This window comes from Giraffa tippelskirchi, chromosome 13, assembly GCF_054371585.1.
Source record: "Giraffa tippelskirchi isolate mGirTip1 chromosome 13, T2T-mGirTip1v1.2.pri, whole genome shotgun sequence".
In the NCBI taxonomy this organism is placed as follows: Eukaryota; Metazoa; Chordata; class Mammalia; order Artiodactyla; family Giraffidae; genus Giraffa; species Giraffa tippelskirchi.
The window spans coordinates 47101550-47120968 of NC_137287.1; the positions used below are offsets into that span (position 1 = coordinate 47101550).

At 41.1% G+C, this 19419-nt stretch overlaps 1 long non-coding RNA gene across 1 annotated transcript in view; it reads right to left on the bottom strand.

Moving 5' to 3' along the window:
• LOC145531567 (uncharacterized) overlaps positions 1-19419 on the bottom strand; it is a 112397-nt gene that overhangs the window by 25008 nt on the left and 67970 nt on the right. Inside the window, exons 2-4 of the long non-coding RNA XR_014072537.1 lie at positions 8901-10123; positions 7615-7816; positions 6134-6254 (exon numbers count right to left, since the gene is read on the bottom strand). This is a non-coding gene — a long non-coding RNA (uncharacterized LOC145531567). The remainder of the gene's footprint in view (positions 1-6133; positions 6255-7614; positions 7817-8900; positions 10124-19419) is intronic.

The following is a 19419-nucleotide window of genomic DNA, read 5'->3' on the forward strand; positions in this document are numbered from 1 at the left end:
GAAGAACTAAAGAGCCTCTTGATGAAAGTGAAAGAGGAAAGTGAAAATGTTGGCTTAAAACTCAACATTCAGAAAACTAAGATCATGGCATCTGGTCCCATCACTTCATGGCAAATAGACAGGGAAACAGTTACAGATTTTTTTAATTTTATTTGGGGGGGCTCCAAAATGACTGTAGATGGTAACTGCAGCCATGAAATTAAAAGACGCTTGCTCCTTGGAAGAAATGTTATGACCAACCTAGACAACATGTTAATGCAAACTAGTACAGCCACTATGGAGAACAGTGTGGAGATTCCTTAAAAAACTGGGAATAGAACTGCCATACGACCCAAGAATCCCACTGCTGGGCATACACATTGAGGAAACCAGAATTGAAAGAGACATGTGTACCCCAGTGTTCATCGCAGCACTGTTTACAATAGCCAGGACTTGGAAGCAACCTAGATGTCCATCGGCAGATGAATGGATAAGAAAGCTGTGGTACATATACACAATGGAATATTACTCAGCTATTAAAAAGAATGCATTTGAATCAGTTCTAATGAGATGGATGAAACTAGAGCCTATTATACAGAGTGAAGTAAGTCAGAAAGAAAAACACTGATACAGTGTATTAATGCATATGTATGGAATTTAGAAAGATGGTAACAATGACCCTACATGCGAGACAACAAAAGAGACACAGATGTAAATAACAGACCGTTGGACTCTGTGGGAGAAGATGAGGGTGGGATGATTTGAGAGAATAGCATTGAAACACGTATAATTACCATATATGACAGATCGCCAGCCCAGGTTCGATGCATGAGACAGGGTGCTCAGGGCTGGTGCACTGGCACCACCCTGAGGGATGGGATGGGGAGGGAGGTGGGAGGGGAGTTCAGGATGGGGAACACATGTACACCCATGGCTGATTCAAGTCAATGTATGGCAAAAACCACTACAATATTGTAAAGTAATTAGCCCCCAATTAAAATAAATAAATAAATTAAAAAAAAAAAAGCAGAGGCTTTACTTTGCCAACAAAGGTCCATCTAGTCAAAGCTATGGTTTTTCTAGTAGCCATGTATGGATGTGAGAGTTGGACTATAAAAAAAGCTGAGCACCAAAGAATTTATGCTTTTGAACTGTGGTGTTGAAGAAGACTCTTGAGAGTCCCTTGGACTGCAAGGAGATCAAACCAGCAATCCGAAAGGAAATCAGTCCTGAAGATTCACTGGAAGGACTGATGCTGAAGTTGAAACTCCAATACTTTGGCCACCTGATATGAAGAACAGACTCATTGGGAAAGATGCTGATGCTGGGAAAGATTGAACACGGGAGGAGAAGGTGACAAAAGAGGATGAGATGGTTGGATGGCATCACCGACGCAATGGACATGAGTATGAGTATACTCCGGGAGTTGGTGATGGACAGGAAGGCCTGGCGTGGTGCAGTATATGGGGTCGCAAATAGTCAGACATGGCTGAACTGAACTGAACTGATCAGACTAAGAGAAAACATGATGGGATTTTAATTTGGTCTTAATGCAGAGTTCACTATCTCTGCAAAGCATCACAATGTTCCACTTTATTTTGCATTTGTGGGATGTCATAACCTAATGAAGGGAAGTCCCCTTCACTGAATGAATAAACATTGATCGGTGGCAAACTGTACATAAGGCACTGTAATAGATACAAGGAGGATGCTTGCTCTTATAAATTTTTTTATTATAAGGAGTCAGTTAGATCTTCTCCAAAATCTTGTCCAGATCCTCCACTAATCTTAAGACTTTAAGCAAGTTATTTAAGCTTTGGTTTTTTCATCTGCAAATCAGTAACCTCATTGGTTACTGTTAGACTTTGAAAACTGAAACATGTACAGTAGCTTTGTGGTTTAGTTGCTAAGTCGTATCTGACTCTTTGCAACCCATGAACTGTAGCCTGGGCTTCCCAGGTGGTGCTACTGGCAAAGAACCTGCCTGCCAATGCAGGAGACTTAATAGACACGGATTCGATCCCTGGGTTGGGAAGATGCCCTGGAGGAGGGAATGGCAACCCACTCCAGTATTCTTGCCTGGGAAATGCCACGGACACAGGAGCCTGGCAAGCTACAGTCCATGAGGTCACAAAACAGTCAGACATGACATAGCAACTAAACAACAACAACACAATGGAATATTATTCAGACATTAAATAAGAAATAAATTCTACCATTTGCAACAACATGGATAAACCCAGACGATAATATGCTTAGTGAAATAAGTCAGAGAGAGAACGATAAATAGCCTATGTTATCACTTATGTGTGGGCTTCCCTCATAGTTCAGTTGATAAAGAGTCCGCCTGCAATGCAGGAGACCCGGGTTTGATTCCTGGGTAGGAAAGATCCTCTGGAGAAGGAAATGGCAACCCATTCCAATATTCTTGCTTCGAGAATCCCATGGACAGAGGATCCTGGCAGGGTACAGCCATAGGGTCACTAAGAGTTGGACATGATTGAAGCAATTTAGCATGTACTCAGAGGACTATAGCCCACAAGGCTTCTCTATCCATGGGATTCTCCAGGCAAGAATACTGGAGTGGGTTGCCATTTCCTCCTTCAGGGGATCTTCCTGACTCAGGGATCAACCCGTTTTACCGGAATTGCAGGCGGATTCTTTACCACTGAGCCACTGGGGAAGCCCTGAATGTTATCATTTTAGCTTTTCTAAGAGATAAGATAAACTTATATTTAAAAACTATCAATTTTAGATTAGATGCTGGAGGCCAGAGGCTGTCTTGGAGTCAATCTTCAATTTATCCTCAAGAGTCCTTGAGGGATGCCCTTGCCCTTGTTTGGCAAACACAACTCAGGTAACCGCTGAAGGTAAATAGAACACTGACCAAGACATAGTTTCCTGAAGAAACAAACTCCTTCTTACCTCCTGGCATGTGTGCTCAGTCGCTCAGTCATGTCCGACTCATTGTGACCCCATGGACGGTAGCCCGCCAGGCTGCTCTGTCCGTGGGATTCTCCAGGTAAGAACACTGGAGTGGGTTTCCATGCCCTCCTCCAGGGGATCTTCCCAATCCAGGGAACCAACCTGGGTCTCCTGCACTGCAGGAGGATTCTTTATCACTGAGTCAAGGGGAAGCCCTCATAGACTCCAGGCTCCACTTTCTTCCCTGTTAGTTATGATGAACTAAACCAAGCCTGAATGATGATTGGGACAAATGGACTTCGTATTATCACTCATGAGTAACAGATGAGATCTTAAATATCCTTCATGAGGTTATGCTTCAATTCTAAGTACAGAATAATGGCAGAAAATGTAGGTACCAAGATGATCTCCAAGGAAAGAACCTCAAATAAGCGAAGAATTGGATACCCCTGAACAACAGACAGGGGCTTCCCTGGTAGCTCAGCTGGTAAAGAATCTGCCTGCAATGAGGAAGATCTGGGTTTATTTATTTATTTATTTTTTGTTCTATAACTTTCATTATATTTTACACTTAGTGGGCCTTTGTTCTTTTTGCTGTGAATTGCCATTTCAGGCTTATTATTAATTTTTCCTACTAGGTTTCTTAATCTTAGTAACAATTGTCTATCTTCTTTTTTTTTTTTAATAAATTTATTTATTTTAGTTGGGGGCTAATTACTTTACAATATTGTAATAGTTTTTGCCATACATTGACATGAATCAGCCATGGGTTTACATGTGTTCCCCTTCCTGGTCCCCCCACCCACCTCCCTCCCCATCCCATCCCTCTGGGTCATCCCATTGCCCCGGCCCTGAGCCCTTGTCTCATGCATCGAACAAGGAATGGTGTTCTGTTTCACATATGATAATATACATGTTTCAATGCTATTCTCCCAGAACGTCCCACCCTCACCTTCTCCCTCAGAGTCCATAAAATTGTTCTATGCATCTGTGTCTCTTATTCTGTCTCGCATATAGGGTTATCGTTACCATCTCTCAAATTCCATATATATGCATTAGTATACTGTATTGTTGTTTTTCTTTCTGGCTTACTTCACTCTGTATAATGGGCTCCAGTTTCATCCATCTCAGTAGAACCGATTCAAATGTATTTTTTTTAATGGCTGAGTAATATTCCATTGTGTATATGTACCACAGCTTCCTTATCCATTCGTCTGCTGATGGACATCTAGGTTGCTTCCATGTCCTGGCTATTGTAAACAGTGCTGCGATGAACATTGGGGTACACGCGTCTCTTTCAATTCTGGTTTCCTCGGTGTATATGCCCAGCAGTGGGATTGCTGGGTCATATGGCAGTGCTATTCCCAGTTTTTTAAGGAATCTCCACACTGTTCTCCATAGTGGCTGTACTAGTTTGCATTCCCACCAACAGTGTAAGAGGGTTCCCTTTTCTCCACACCCTCACACACCAGTTTAATCCCTGGGTTGGGAAGATCCCCTGGAGAAGGGAAAGGCTACCCAGGCAACTCCAGTATTCTGGCCTGGAGAATTCCATGGACTGTATAGTCCATGGGGTCGCAAAGCATTAGACACAACTGAGTGACTTTCACTTTCACTTTCATAACCACACTGAAGGGCAGAACTCCCATTCATTCATTCCACTGTATAACGTAGAACTAATACCTCATTTTACAAACTAGAAACTAACATACAGGTTTAATAGTCAAAACCCAGAATGAAAGAACCATCTCACTTCTCTTAAGCATAATCTTTCCCTAATTTGTTGGGAAATGACAACTAAAGATCACTCGATAGCTAATACAAAATCAAAGCAACACTTTAGAAAACTAACTAATTTAATGTTTATATCATGCCATTGTAAAATGTGACTAGATTCTGTCTTCTGATTTATTAACAGTAACAGCATATAAATATTTTGATTGAATTTAATTATATGACTTGAAATGCCTGATGCTGTATTAAATTAACCTTGAAAAAGATGACTGTATTCCACAGTGAAGCTTATAGTTTAATAATTACCTTTGGTAACAGTATTAGAAACAAAGAGTGTTTGCTTATTGTCACTGAAGTTTAACCAGAGGGTGACATCTATCTTTAGACTTCTCCAAACTTGCTGGTTAAACTGCAGCCCTTGTTGTTGTTCAGTCGCTCAGTCGTGTCCAACTCTTTGCGACCCCATATGGGTCTACTCCCAATCTGTACCCACACAGCTGAATGTGGCTGGAGAAAAGCACACACCTATGAGGACTGTTCTTAAACAACCTTATGCAGTGCATCAACACTGTCCAGAAAACACCCTGTATTTCCTTAGTCCATTCATTCTCCTGCTCTTTGGAGGACTGCTCCATTCCTCGAATGTCCAATATTTCCTCCTTCATCTCCACTGTTAGCTGATAACCTTGCTCTGACTTCAGTTCAGTTCAGTTCAGTCGCTCAGTCCTGGCCGACTCTTTGTGACCCCATGAGCAACAGCACACCAGGCCTTGCTGTCCATCACCAACTCCCGGAGCTTACCCAAACTCATGTCCATTGAATCAGTGATGCCATCCAACCATCTCATCCTCTGTCGTCCCCTTCTCCTCCTGCCCTTAATCTTTCCCAGCATCAGGATATTTTCAAGTGAGTCAGCTCTTCACATCAGGTGGCCAAAGTGTTGGAGTTTCAGCTTCAGCATCAGTCCTTCCAATGAACACCCAGGACTGATCTCCTTAAGGATGGACTTGTTGGATCTCCTTGCAGTCCAAGGGACTCTCAAGAGTCTTCTCCAACAGCACAGTTCAAAAGCATCAATTCTTCAGTGCTCAGCTTTCTTCACCATCCAACTCTCACATCCATACATGACTACTGGAAAAGCCATAGCCTTGACTAGACGGACCTTTGTTGGCAAAGTAATGTCTGCTTTTTAATATGCTCTCTAGGTTGGCCATAACTTTCCTTCCAAGGAGTAATTGTCTTTTAATTTCATGGCAAGAATGCTGAAGTGGTTTGCCATTCCCTTCTCCAGTGGACCGCATTCTGTCAGACCTCTCCACCATGACCTGTCTGTCCATCTTGGGTGGCCCCACACAGCATGGCTTAGTTTCATTGAGTTAGACAAGGCTGTGGTCTGTGTGATCAGATTGGCTAGTTTTCTGTGATTGTGGTTTCAGTCTGTCTGCCCTCTGATGCGCTCTCTCAGCACCTACCATCTTACTTGGGTTTCTCTTACCTTGGACTTGGGGTATCTCTTCACGCTGCTCCAGCAAAGCCAAGACGCTGCTCCTGTCCTTGGACATGGGGTATCTCCTCTCTGCCGCTTGCCGATCCTGCACCGCCCAATCGTGCTCCAACTTCAGGGAGATTATAGAAGGAATCAGATTAGACTCCCTAAGGTCTCCTCACCACAAGTGCTCTCCTAGCTTCCCATGAGCTCATATAGTCTATTTTTCTCTCCTGGTGCAATAATAAACTGTCATGTATCTAGCTAAGACCAGCTATTCCATTTTCACCTACTAGAGGATATTTCTCTGCCAATTCACCTCTCTTTCTGCTGAATCATCAACTGTTCCTCTTTTACAAAAGGATCATTTCTTTCATCATACATGATGAAAGCACTTGATATCTCCCATCACTACTACAATAACAACAACAAAAATTAAGAACCCCATCTTCCCCTCCAGAAAACACCGTATTCTTTTTGCCCTTTATAGAAAATTTTCTTTAAAAATGTATGCCTACTGTCCAGTTTTTCTTGTCCCATTCTCTTCTGAACTCACTCTACTCAAGCTTTTGTCCCAACTAGTCTACTAAACACGAAGTTTATCAATGACTTAACGTTTTCTAAATGCAATGTTAATAATTCTCATCTATTTAGTCAGTATCATTTGACAACTCATATTTTAGAAATACCTGCTACATTTAGCCTCCAGGATATTGCTTTTCTCCTACTCCATTTTCCCTTCAATCAGCTTTACTGGTTCTTCTTAATCATCATAAACTCTAATCATTGCAGTGTTTGGGCTAAGCCCTTAAGTGTTTTCTCTATTCACTTTTTTTTGGTAATTTCATCAAGGCTCATAGCTTTAAGCATTTGTAAGCTGAATCTCTCCCCAGAACTCTAGGGTGACACATCAAACACCCTGGATGTCTAATGGCGTCAGAATTGAACCGATCCCCAAATTAATCATCTCTATTTTACCTCACCTAAACCTTTTCTTTTCACGTTCTCCTCCATCTCAGTAAATGTTGATTTCACCTTTCAGATGAAAGGTGTTATTTACCTACATTATTTAGATAATGTTTAACTATAGTCACCCTCGATTTCTCTCTCTCATACCCCATAATTAATCTGTTAGCAAATTCTATCTGTTCTGCCTTCAAATTGAGAAAATCCAAACTCTTTTCAGCTTCCTGGTGGCTCAGACGGTAAAGTGTCTGCCTGCAATGTAGGAGACCCGGGTTCAATCCCTGGGTTGGGAAGATCCCCTGGAGAAGGAAATGGTAACCCACTCCATTACTCTAGCCTGAAAAATTCTATGGACAGAGGAGCCTGGTAGGCTACAGTCCATGGGGTCGCAGAGAGTCGGACACGACTGAGCGATGTCACTGTCCTTCACTGAACTCTTTTCAGCATTTCTGTCACTGTCATCGAGTTGGCTCCCACTGGTCTCCTCTACCCTTCTCCACCCAGCTCTCTGAATCAGCTCTTACCTCCTATCTGCCTGTGAGGTGCAATCCTGCAGAAACACAGATAAGGACTGCAGAGGATGGAGAGAGGCTGAGTTCAGGGCATTATGTCTGGCTTCTCTCTTGCAATCCCCTCAGGCTGACATGTCTCCATTGAAGGTTCCTATTCCTCTCAAGGAAGCCTCCTTCACACAACTTCCTCCTTCTGGGTTCAGTTTCTTCTGGCCTAGGAGTGGTAACAAATTCTCTGATTGTTACTGTCCCTTGTAGTTTCCTTATATTCCACCTACACTTTTGTAAATACTCACTTTGTAGACAAACCTTTAAATTATCCTAATTTGCATAGGGCACTTGTTTCCTGATTGAGAACCCAGATGGCAATAACTGCTACCAAAAGTAACTCAAGAACTAGACCTTCAAAGTGAGGCTCTGCTATCGAGTTGCACATATAGCAAAGGAAGAAATGGGACAAGAGATAGCCAGGGCAAGCGGTGGCGTCATGCCTACTCAGCTTACCATGGCATGCAGTACCAGTCTAAGGTAATAACCTGGTATATTGGACGCAAAGTTATAGATGTAATATATGCCTTATATATATTGCCAATACACATTCCTTCATTTTTGTAACACCATCAAGGAATCAAGTGGTAGAATGATCCCTCTCACAATTTTACCAATAAACCACTTGACAAAATATTTTCTTTCCATCTTCACAATCTAACACACCTGTGTTTTGAGGCCCTGGTGTCCAATCAAATGCTTCCATCAGGAAATATTATGGTGGATTTAACGATTTGGAAACTAAGACTTCACCCTGGTCATTTTTTGTTCCTTGTGCCATTGAGCCAACAGTGAGAGAAGCGAGTCCTTGTTTTAGGTTGTTCTAGATTGATCCTGATCTCTAAATGAGTCACTGCTACATAATGGGTGCAAGAGGATTACTTTAGGAACCCATGCACGTGGTGAAGTACCATTAGTACTACTTTGGCCAAAAGTCTTTGACCAGTGGAAAAATGTGGCAAGACAAAAAAAGACAAAGCATCAAGGGCTCATATCTTGTAGACTGAAATGTCATGTATTCCTTTAAGTAAAGAATTTGACTATGTGATTTTTGGCCAAGGAAGAGAAAAATATACAGTGATTTGTAGAAGGTAATTGTGAGTACCAATTTTGGCTCATGATCAAACACAGTAGCAAAGACTGTAGTAGCTCTGTTTTATATCACTTAATTCTTTCTCTTGTTTTTCTACCACTTTATATGAATAATACAAATGACGCTTACTATGGAAAATGGTAGTTAGGAGAATTACCTTACAGACAACATCCATCAGTTCAGTTCAGTTCAGTCGCTTAGTCGTGTCCGACTCTTTGCGACCCCATGAACCGCAGCACGCCAGGCCTCCCTGTCCATCACCAACTCCCAGAGTTTACCCAAACTCATGTCCATCAAGTTGGTGATGCCATCCAGCCATCTCATCCTCTGTCGTCCCCTTCTCCTCCTGCCTCCAATCCTTCCCAGCATCAGGGGCTTTTCCAATGAGTCAACACTTTGCATGAGGTGGCCAAAGTATTGGAGTTTCAGCTTCAACATCAGTCCTTCCAATGAACACCCAGGACGGATCTCCTTTAGGATGGACTGGTTGGATCTCCTTGCAGTCCAAGGGACTCTCAAGAGTCTTCTCCAACACCACAGATCAAAATCATCAATTCTTCGGCACTCAGCTTTCTTTATACTCCAACTCTCACATCCATCCATGACTGCTGGAAAAACCACAGCGTTGACTAAATGGACCTTTGTTGGCAAAGTAATGTCTCTGCTTTTTATATGCTATCTAGGTTGGTCATACCTTTCCTTCCAAGGAGTAAGCGTCTTTTAATTTCATTGCTGCAATCACCATCTGCAGTGACTTGGGAGCCCAAAAAAATAAAGTCTGACACTGTTCTCACTGTTTCCCCATCTATTTCCCATGAAGTGATGGGACAAGATGCCATGATCTTAGTTTTCTGAATGTTGAGCTTTAAGCCAACTTTTTCACTCTTCTCTTTCACTTTCATCAAGAGGGTTTTTAGTTCCTCTTCACTTTCTGCCATAGGGTGGTGTCATCTGTATATCTGAGGTTATTGATATTTCTCCTGGCAATCTTGATTCCAGCCTGTGCTTCTTCTAGTCCAGCATTTCTCATGATGTACTCTGCATATAAGTTAAATAAGTAGGGTGACAATATATAGCCTTGACATACTCCTTTTCCTATTTGGAACCAGTCGGTTGTTCCACGTCCAGTTCTAACTGTTGCTTCCTGATCTGCATACAGGTTTCTCAAGAGGCAGGTCAGGTGGTCTAATATTCCCATCTCTTTCAGAATTTTCCACAGTTCATTGTGATCCACACAGTCAAAGGCTTTGGCATCGTCAATAAAGCAGAAATAGATGTTTTTCTGGAACTCTCTTGCTTTTTTGATGATCCAGCAGATGTTGGCAATTTGATCTCTGGTTCCTCTGCGTTTTCGATATCTGATGGAATTTCCTGCTTTCCCTAGGTTGAAGACAATTTTTTTAGCCAGAAGAAAGAAAAAAGAAAAAAGCTGAGGGCAAGAGTAGGAAATTCTGGTGCATAAGTTCTATTTGTCTCTTCAGATCTACTTTTCATTAGGTTCCAGCTTGCTTTCTGCCCCAGGAGGCTGACGGTGTAAGGACATGGAAGGTTTCCTTGTCCTCTGACCCTTGACTGGGTTTAGCCGATGTAGAGCCTTTGAGGGTAATTGGATGGATGGAAGAGACTGAGGTCATATTATCTATCACACTGGCTCACTCTATGAGATCATTTGGGATGGCTGTGTCCCTGCCCCTCTCAAGAGGACCTTCTCTACACAACTCTCCCCTTTTGTCAGGTTCTGGAACTCTTTTCTTTCTTTATCCTTTTTGGCCCAGGCTTAGTAAAAATTACTCATCACGGGTTACTACACCATCCCATTTGGTTCTCCTATACACCACCCACACTTTATAATTAACCCACTTGTGAAACAACTAACAAAATTCTCTCTTTGAATTATTAAAATTTAAGTGTGCCATCTGTTTCCTGTTGGGACCTTGGTTGATAACTCTCCCTAATCTAATCCACCATCTTCTCTACCATGGTTATTGTAATGGCCTTGTAACTTGTCTCGCTTCTTTAGCCTTTGTCTGCCTCTAATCTACTCTTAACAGAGCTGCCAGAATGATCTTTTTAAAGTATAAGTGAGATAAATACATTTGGCTATTAAAAATCTTCTAATGGCTTCCTGACTCACTCAAAGTCTTCTTGTTGACCCACAGGCCCTACAGGATCTGCTCCTGCCTCACTTCCTGTTTTTACTCTGCCCATCCAGCAGGATCTCTTCTCACAGCTCATATCATGGACCAGTTGCTTCCATCTGGAATGCTCATCCCCTCAGACATCTTTATGCTCCCTCCAGACTTCCCTCATGCCTTCACTCAAATAGTATCTTTTCAGAGTGACCTTCCTTGACCACAATATCTAAAATTGCAACTCAACACAACATTTTCTTCCCTATTTAATCTTTCTCTTAATCTACCCTTAAACTTATTTATTTATCATATATATATATTTATTTATATTTCTCACCTTCTAGGATGTAAATACCAGGAGTATAAATATTTTTGTACACAACTGTTACCAGACATCTAAAAGTGTACCTGTCATATATTAGATATTTAATCAATATTCATGGAATTAATTTGTTCATTCATTCTGAGTTTACTCAGAGTAAAAAATCAATGTATTTTTGCTCAAATGATGATAGAGTTCCTAATCAGTCTGAATTAAGTTGTCAAGTATCTCAGTCTATGAGCTATGGAAAAACATAGAGGAATTTACTTTTTTACCAAAAAAAAAAAAAAAAAAGAATATCATTTCCCCATTTGATCACCAGGTTTTTCACAGTCACCTATTTCCAAAGGTCAAATCTCCCTTCTAGAAGATGATTTGCTTTACAGTTTAGGCTGATAAAGTGATCACATCCAAGATAAAATAGAATTTTATAGAAGGAAGTAACAATTGTTTTAAGTGATGATCATATTCTTTAAATCTGTATTGTTTCTAAACTGAAATTTTAAATGACAATACAAATATAGAAATGAAGTAGAAAATAATAAGCCTCATTACTATCACAGATGCGATAAATATACAAATCTTACAACTAAATTTGAAGAGGACTTTCTTGATTTATATTTGAACTGAATTTGAAGCTTTTGAAGAGAGGGAGAAAATCTTCTACCATCATGAAGGCTTCCTCTGTCCTACAGAAAAAAGTTCAAGAAATACATACAAAACTAAGAGATTGTCAGAAGCTGTGTAGATCACAATATCCCAGACTAGAATTTTAACTTAAAAACACCATTTTTAGATGACTTACTTTTTTCTTATTCCCAAAAGGCCATCATTACTGAGAAATAACTCTACATCACCTCTGTTTTCTAATGGCAACACAAGGTTAGGGCATCAGTTCAGTTTAGTTTAGTTGCTCAGTTGTGTCTGACTCTTTGTGACCCCATGAATCACAGCACGCTGGGCCTCCCTGTCCATCACCAACTCCCGGAGTTTACCCAAACTCATGTCCATCGAGTTGGTGATGCCATCCAGCCATCTCATCATCAGTTGTCCCCTTCTCCTGCAGCCCCCAACCCTTCCCAGCATTAGGGTCTTTTCCAATGAGACAACGCTTCACATGAGGTGGCCAAAGTATTGGAGTTTCAGCTTCAACATCAGTCTTTCCAATGAACACCCAGGACGGATCTCCTTTAGGATGGACGGGTTGGGCCTCCCTGCAGACCAAGGGACTGTCAGTCTTCTCCAACACCACAGTTCAAAAGCATCAATTCTTCAGTGCCCAGATTTCTTCATAGTTCAACTCTCACATCCATCCATGACTACTGGAAAAACCATAGCCTTGACAAGATGGACCTTTTTGGCAAAGTAATGTCTCTGCTTTTTAATATGCTATCTAGGTTGGTCATAACTTTCCTTCTAAGGAGTAAGCGTCTTTTAATTTCATGGCTGCAATCACCATCTGCAGTGATTTGGGAGCCCAAAAATATAAAGTCAGCCACTGTTTTCACTGTTTCCCCATCTATTTGCCATGAAGTGATGGGAATAGATGCCATGATCTTAGTTTTCTGAATGTTGAGATTTAAGTCAACTTTTTCACTCTCCTCTCTCACTTTCATCAAGAGGCTTTTTAGTTCCTCTTTACTTTCTGCCATAAGGGTGGTGTCATCTGCATATCTGAGGTTACTGATATTTCTCCTGGCAATCTTGATTCCAGCTTGTGCTTCTTCCAGCCCAGAGTTTCTTATGATGTACTCTGCATATAAGTTAAATAAGTAGGGTGACAATATACAGCCTTGATGTACTCCTTTTCCTGTTTGGAACCAGTCTGTTGTTCCATGTTCAGTTCTAATTGTTGCTCCCTGACCTGTATACAGGTTTCTCAAGAGGCAGGTCAGGTGGTCTGGCATTCCCATCTCTTGAAGAATTTTCCATAGTTTGTTGTGATCCACACAGTCAAAGGCTTTGGCATAGTCAATAAAGCAGAAATAAAGGTTTTTCTGGAACTCTCTTGCTTTTTCAATGATCCAACAGATGTTGGCAATTTGATCTCTTGTTCCTCTCCCTTTGCTAAAACCAGCTTGAACATTTGGAAGTTCACGGTTCACGTATTGCTGAAGCCTGGCTTGGAGAATTTTGAGTATGTGAGATGAGTGCAATTGTGCAGTAGTTTGAGCATTCTTTGGCATTGCCTATCTTTGGGACAGGAATGAAAACTGACTTTTTCCAGTCCTGTGGTCACTGCTGAGTTTTCCAAATTTGCTGGCATATTGAGTGCAACACTTTCACAGCAACATCTTTCACGATTTGAAATAGCTCAACTGGAATTCCATAACTTCCACTAGCTTTGTTCTTAGTGATGCTTTCTAAGGCCCACTTGACTTCACATTCCAGGATGTCTGGCTCTAGGTGACAGACTTGCTTAAATATTTCAAGTTTGGATTTGACCAGCCACAGAAATGAGACCATGCTTCTGCAGGGAGAACTAATAGTTGAGTAATTGACCCTGATTACAAGCAAAAGTCACAACTTCTATTAAGTGAAATCTATAACTCCACACATAACTTTCTCCTTCTTTGAATTTGTATCACTGATGACTATTTTTATTTAAAAAAAACCTTTTATTTATACTTACCAAAAAAGTGAAATGTCTATAATACACTTGCTGCAAATGTAATACATCAGGAATAGTGAGTATTTAAAATATTGACCTTATGACATTTACTGTATTATGTGAGCCATACCATTTTGCTATTTAGTGTTTTCCTTGCCTTATCAGAGAGTTATAAGTATTTCCAATGTCCTTTTCTCTTTTTTTTTTTTTTTTATAAATTTATTTATTTTAGTTGGGGGCTAATTACTTTACAATATTGTAATAGTTTTTGCCATACATTGACATGAATCAGCCATGGGTTTACATGTGTTCCCCTTCCTGGACCCCCCACCCACCTCCCTCCCCATCCCATCCCTCTGGGTCATCCCATTGCCCCGGCCCTGAGCCCTTGTCTCATCCAATGTCCTTTTCAACTAAATAGTTGTACTTACAAGGTGACCCTCAGAATAGGGAAATGACCATGCTGTATATTGAACTATTCACATGTCACAGATAGTCAGTGAGCATGGGAGATGTCATGGTTCTCTTGGGACTTCGAGGATGGATTTCAGTCCAACAAGCAAAAATGTATTTGCTAAAATCCATCACAGCAGGTACCAGGAATTTCAACAGTATAATATGGCAAGCACAAATGTCTGAGATATAGATATATAGATATAGATATAGATAGATAGATAGATATGCAAAAATAATTCTTAAAATAGCTAATTGCTAGATTAAAAAGTTACCAGTAACCAATGAAGTATTAGTTAATAGGGGTATTACTGACTTTCTGATTCAGAAACAGTGATTTTAGGTGGAGAGAACTATATAAGTCCTGATGTATTATTTCAGTGCTTTCAGTACAATGTCACTATAACAATATACCTAACTATAATATACCTACAAAGATGAAATAGACATCAGTTCAGTTCAGTTCAGTTGCTTAGTAGTGTCCGACTATTTACAACACCATGGACGGCAGCATTCCAGGCCTCCCTGTTCATCGCCAACTACGGGAGTTTACTCAAACTCATATCCATTGAGTTGGTGATGCCAACCAAGCATCTCATCCTCAGTCATCCCCTTCTTCTCCAGCCTTCAGTCGTTCCCAGCAACAGGGTCTTTTCAAAAGAGTCAGAACTTCCCATCAGGTGTCTAAAGTATTGGAGTTTCAGCTTCAACATCAGCCCTTCCAATGAATATTCAGGACTGATTTCCTTTAGGATGTACTGAATGGATCTCCTCGCAGTCCAAGGGACTCTCAAGAGTCTTCTCCAACACCACACTTCAAAAGCATCAATTCTTCGGTTCTCAGCTTTCTTTATAGTCCAACTCTCACATCCATACATGACTACTGGAAAAACCATAGCTTTGATTTGATGGACATTTGTTGGTAAAGTAATGTCTCTGCTTTTTAATATGCTGTCTAGGTTGGTCATAACTTTCCTTCCAAGGCACAAGTGTCTTTTATTTCATGTCTGCAGTCACCATATACAGTCATTTTGGCATCCAAAACAATAAAATTTGTCACTGTTTTCATTGTTTCCCCATCTATTTGCCATGAAGTTATGGGACCAGATGCCATGATCTTAGTTTTCTGAATGTTGAGTTTTAAGCCAACTTTTTCACTCTCCTCTTTCACTTTCATCAAGAGGTTCTTTAGTTCTTCTTCACTTTCTGGCATAAGTGTGGTGTCATCTGCATATCTGAAGTTATTGATATTTTTCCCAGCAATCTTGATTCCAGCTTGTGCTTCATCCAGCCCAGTGTTGCTCATTATGTACTCTGCAAGTTAAATAGGCAGGGTGACAATATACAGCCTTGATGTACTCCTTTTCCTATTTGGAACCAGTCTGTTGTTCCATGTCCAGTTCTAACTGTTGCTTTCTGACCTGCATACAGATTTCTCAGGAGGCAGATCAGGTGGTCTGGTATTACCATATCTTGAAGATTTTTCCACAATTTTTTGTGGCCCACACAGGAAAAGGTTGTGGCATAGTCAATAAAGAAGAAGAAGTAGATATTTTTCTGGACCTCTCTCACTTTTTTGATGATCCAACGGATCTTGGCAGTTAGAATCTGGTTCCTCTGCCTTTTCTAAATTCAGCTTGAACATCTGATATTTCATGGTTCACGTACTGTTGAAGATTGGCTTGGAGAATTTTGAGCATTGATTCAGTAGTGTCTGAGATGAGTGCAATTGTTCAGTAGTTTGAACATTCTTTGGCATTGCCTTTCTTTGGTAATGGAATGAAAACTGACCTTCTCCAGTCCTGTGGCCACTGCTGAGTTTTCCAAATTTGCTGGCATATTAAGTGCAGCACTTTCACAGCATCATCTTTCAGGATTTGAAATATCTCAACTGGAATTCCATCACCTTCAATAGCTTTGTTTGTAGTGATGCTTCCTAAGGCCCACTTGACTTTGCATTCCAGGATGTCTGGCCCTAGGTGAGTGATCATCGTGATTATCTGGGTTGTGAAGATCTTTTTCGTACAGTTCTTCTGTGTATTCTTGCAACCTCCTCTTAATATGGTCTGCTTCTGTTAGGTCAATACTATTTCTGTCCTTTATGGTGCCCATCTTTGCATGAAAATTTCCCTTGGTAAGTCTAATTTTCTTGAAGAGATCTCTAGAATTTCCCATTCTATTGTTTTCCTCTATTTCTTTGGAGATAATCACGATGGTGTGATCACTCACCTAGAGCCAGACATCCTGGAATGTGAAGTCAAGTGGGCTTAGAAAGCATCACGACGAACAAAGCTAGTGGAGGTGATGGAATTCCAGTTGAGCTATTTCAAATCCTCAAAGGTGATGCTGTGAAAGTGCTGCACTCGATATGCCAGCAAATTTGGAAAACTCAGCAGTGGCCACAGGACGGGAAGAGGTCAGTATTCGTTCCAATCCCAAAGAAAGGCAATGCCAAAGAATGCTCAAACTACCGCACAATTGCACTCATCTCACACGCTAGTAAAGTAATGCTCAAAATTCTCCAAGCCAGGCTTCAGCAATACGTGAACCGTGAACTTCCAGATGTTCAAGCTGGTTCTAGAAAAGATAGAGGAACCAGAGATCAAATTGCCAATATCCGCTGGATCATCGAAAAAGCAAGAGAGTTCCAGAAAAACGTCTATTTCTGCTTTATTGACTATGCCAAAGCCTTTGACTGTTTGGATCACAATAAACTGTGGAAAATTCTGAAAGAGATGGGAATACCAGACCATCTGACCTGTCTCTTGAGAAACCTGTATGCAGGTCAGGAAGCAACAGTTAGAACTGGACGTGGAACAACAGACTGGTTCCAAATAGGAAAAGGAGTACGTCAAGGCTGTGTATTGTCACCCTGCTTATTTAACTTATATGCAGAGTACATCATGAGAAACGCTGGGCTGGAAGAAACGCAAGCTGGAATCAAGATTGCCGGGAGAAATATCAATAACCTCCGATATGCAGATGACACCACCCTTATGGCAGAAAGTGAAGAAGAACTAAAGAGCCTCTTGATGAAGGTGAAAGAGGTGAGTGAAAAAGTTGGCTTAAAGCTCAACATTCAGAAAACTAAGATCATGGCATCTATTCCCATCACTTCATGGGAAATAGATGGGGGAACAGTGGAAACAGTGTCAGACTTTATATTTTTGGGCTCCAAAATCACTGCTGATGGTGATTGCAGCCATGAAATTAAAAGACGCTTACTCCTTGGAAGGAAGGTTATGGCCAACCTAGATAGCATATTGAAAAGCAGAGACATTACTTTGCCAACAAAAGTCTGTCTAGTCAAGGCTATGGTTTTTCCAGTGGTCATGTATGGATGTGAGAGTTGGACGGTGAAGAAAGCTGAGTGCCGAAGAATTGATGCTTTTGAACTGTGGTGTTGGAGAAGACTCTTGAGAGTCCCTTGGACTGCAAGGAGATCCAATCAATCCATCCTAAAAGAGATCAATCCTGGGTGTTCATTGGAAGGTCTGATGTTGAAGCTGAAACTCCAATACTTTGGCCACCTCCTGCGAAGGGTTGACTCATTGGAAAAGACCCTAATGCTGGGTAGGATTGGGGGCGGGAGGAGAAGGGGACGACAGGGGATGAGATGGTTGGATGGCATCACCGACTCGATGGACATGGGTTTGGGTAGACTCCGGGAGTTGGTGATGGACAGGGAGGCCTGGCGTGCTGCAATTCATGGGGTCGCAAAGAGTCGGACACGACTGAGCGACTGAACTGAACTGATTTCTTTGCATTTATCACTGAGGAAGGTTTTCTTATCTCTCCTTGCTATTCTTTGGAACTCTGCATTCAAATGGGTATATCTTTTTTTTTCTCCTTTGCTTTTCACTTCTCTTCTATTCACAGCTATTTGTAAGGCCTCTTCAGACAACCATTTTGCTTTTTTGCATTTCTTTTTCTTGGGGATGGTCTTGATCCCTTCCTCTTGTACAATATCACGAACCTCCATACATAGTTCTTCAGGCACTCTGTCTATCAGATCTAATCCATTGAATCTATTTCTCACTTCCACTGTATAATCATAAGGGATTTGATTTGTGTCATATCTGATTGGTCTAGTGGTTTTCCCTACTTTCTTCAATTTAATTCTGAATTTGGCAATAAGGTGTTCATGATCTGAGCCACAGTCAGCTCTCAGTCTTGTTTTTGCTGACTGTGTAGAACTTCTCCATCTTTGGCTGCAAAAAATATGATCAATCTGATTTCAGTGTCGACCATCTGGTGATGTCCATGTGTAGAGTCTTCTCTTGTTTTGTTGGAAGAGGGTGTTTGCTATGAACAGTGTGTTCTCTTGGCAAAACCCTGTTAGCCTTTGCCCTGCTTCATTCTGTACTCCAAGGCCAAATTTGCCTGTTACTCCAGGTATTTTTTGACTCCCTACTTTTTCATTCCAGTCCCCTATAATGAAAAGGGCAGCTTTTGGGGGTGTTATTTCTAGAATGCTTGTATGTCTTCATAGAACTGTTTAACTTCACTGCTTCAGCATTGTGATACTGAATGGTTTGCCTTGGAAATGAATAGAGATCATTCTGTCGTTTTTGAGATTGTACCAAAGTACTGCATTTCTTACTCTTTTGTTGACTATGATGGCTACTCCATTTCTTCTTAGGGGTTCTTGCCCACAGTAGTAGATATAATGGTGATCTGAGTTAAATTCACCCATTTCAGTCCATTTTAGTTTCTTGATTTTTAAAATGTCAGTGCTCACTCTTGACTGTTTGACCACCTCCAATTTGCCTTGATTGGTGGACCTAACATGGACATCACCAGATGGTCAACACCGAAATCAGACTGATAATATTTTTTGCAGCCAAACATGGAGAAGCTCTATGCAGTCAGCAAAAACAAGACCAGGAGCTGACTGTGGCTCAGATCATAAACTTCTTATTGCCAAATTCAGAATTAAATTGAAGAAAGTAGGGAAAACCACTAGACCATTCAGGTAAGATCAAATCCCTTATGATTATACAGTGGAAGTGAGAAATACATTTAAGGGACCAGACCTGATAGACAGAGTGCCTGATGAACTATGGATGGAGGTTCACAACATGGTACAGGAGACAGGGATCAAGAACATCTCCATGGAAAAGAAATGCAAAAAAGCAAAATGGTTGTCTGAGGAGGC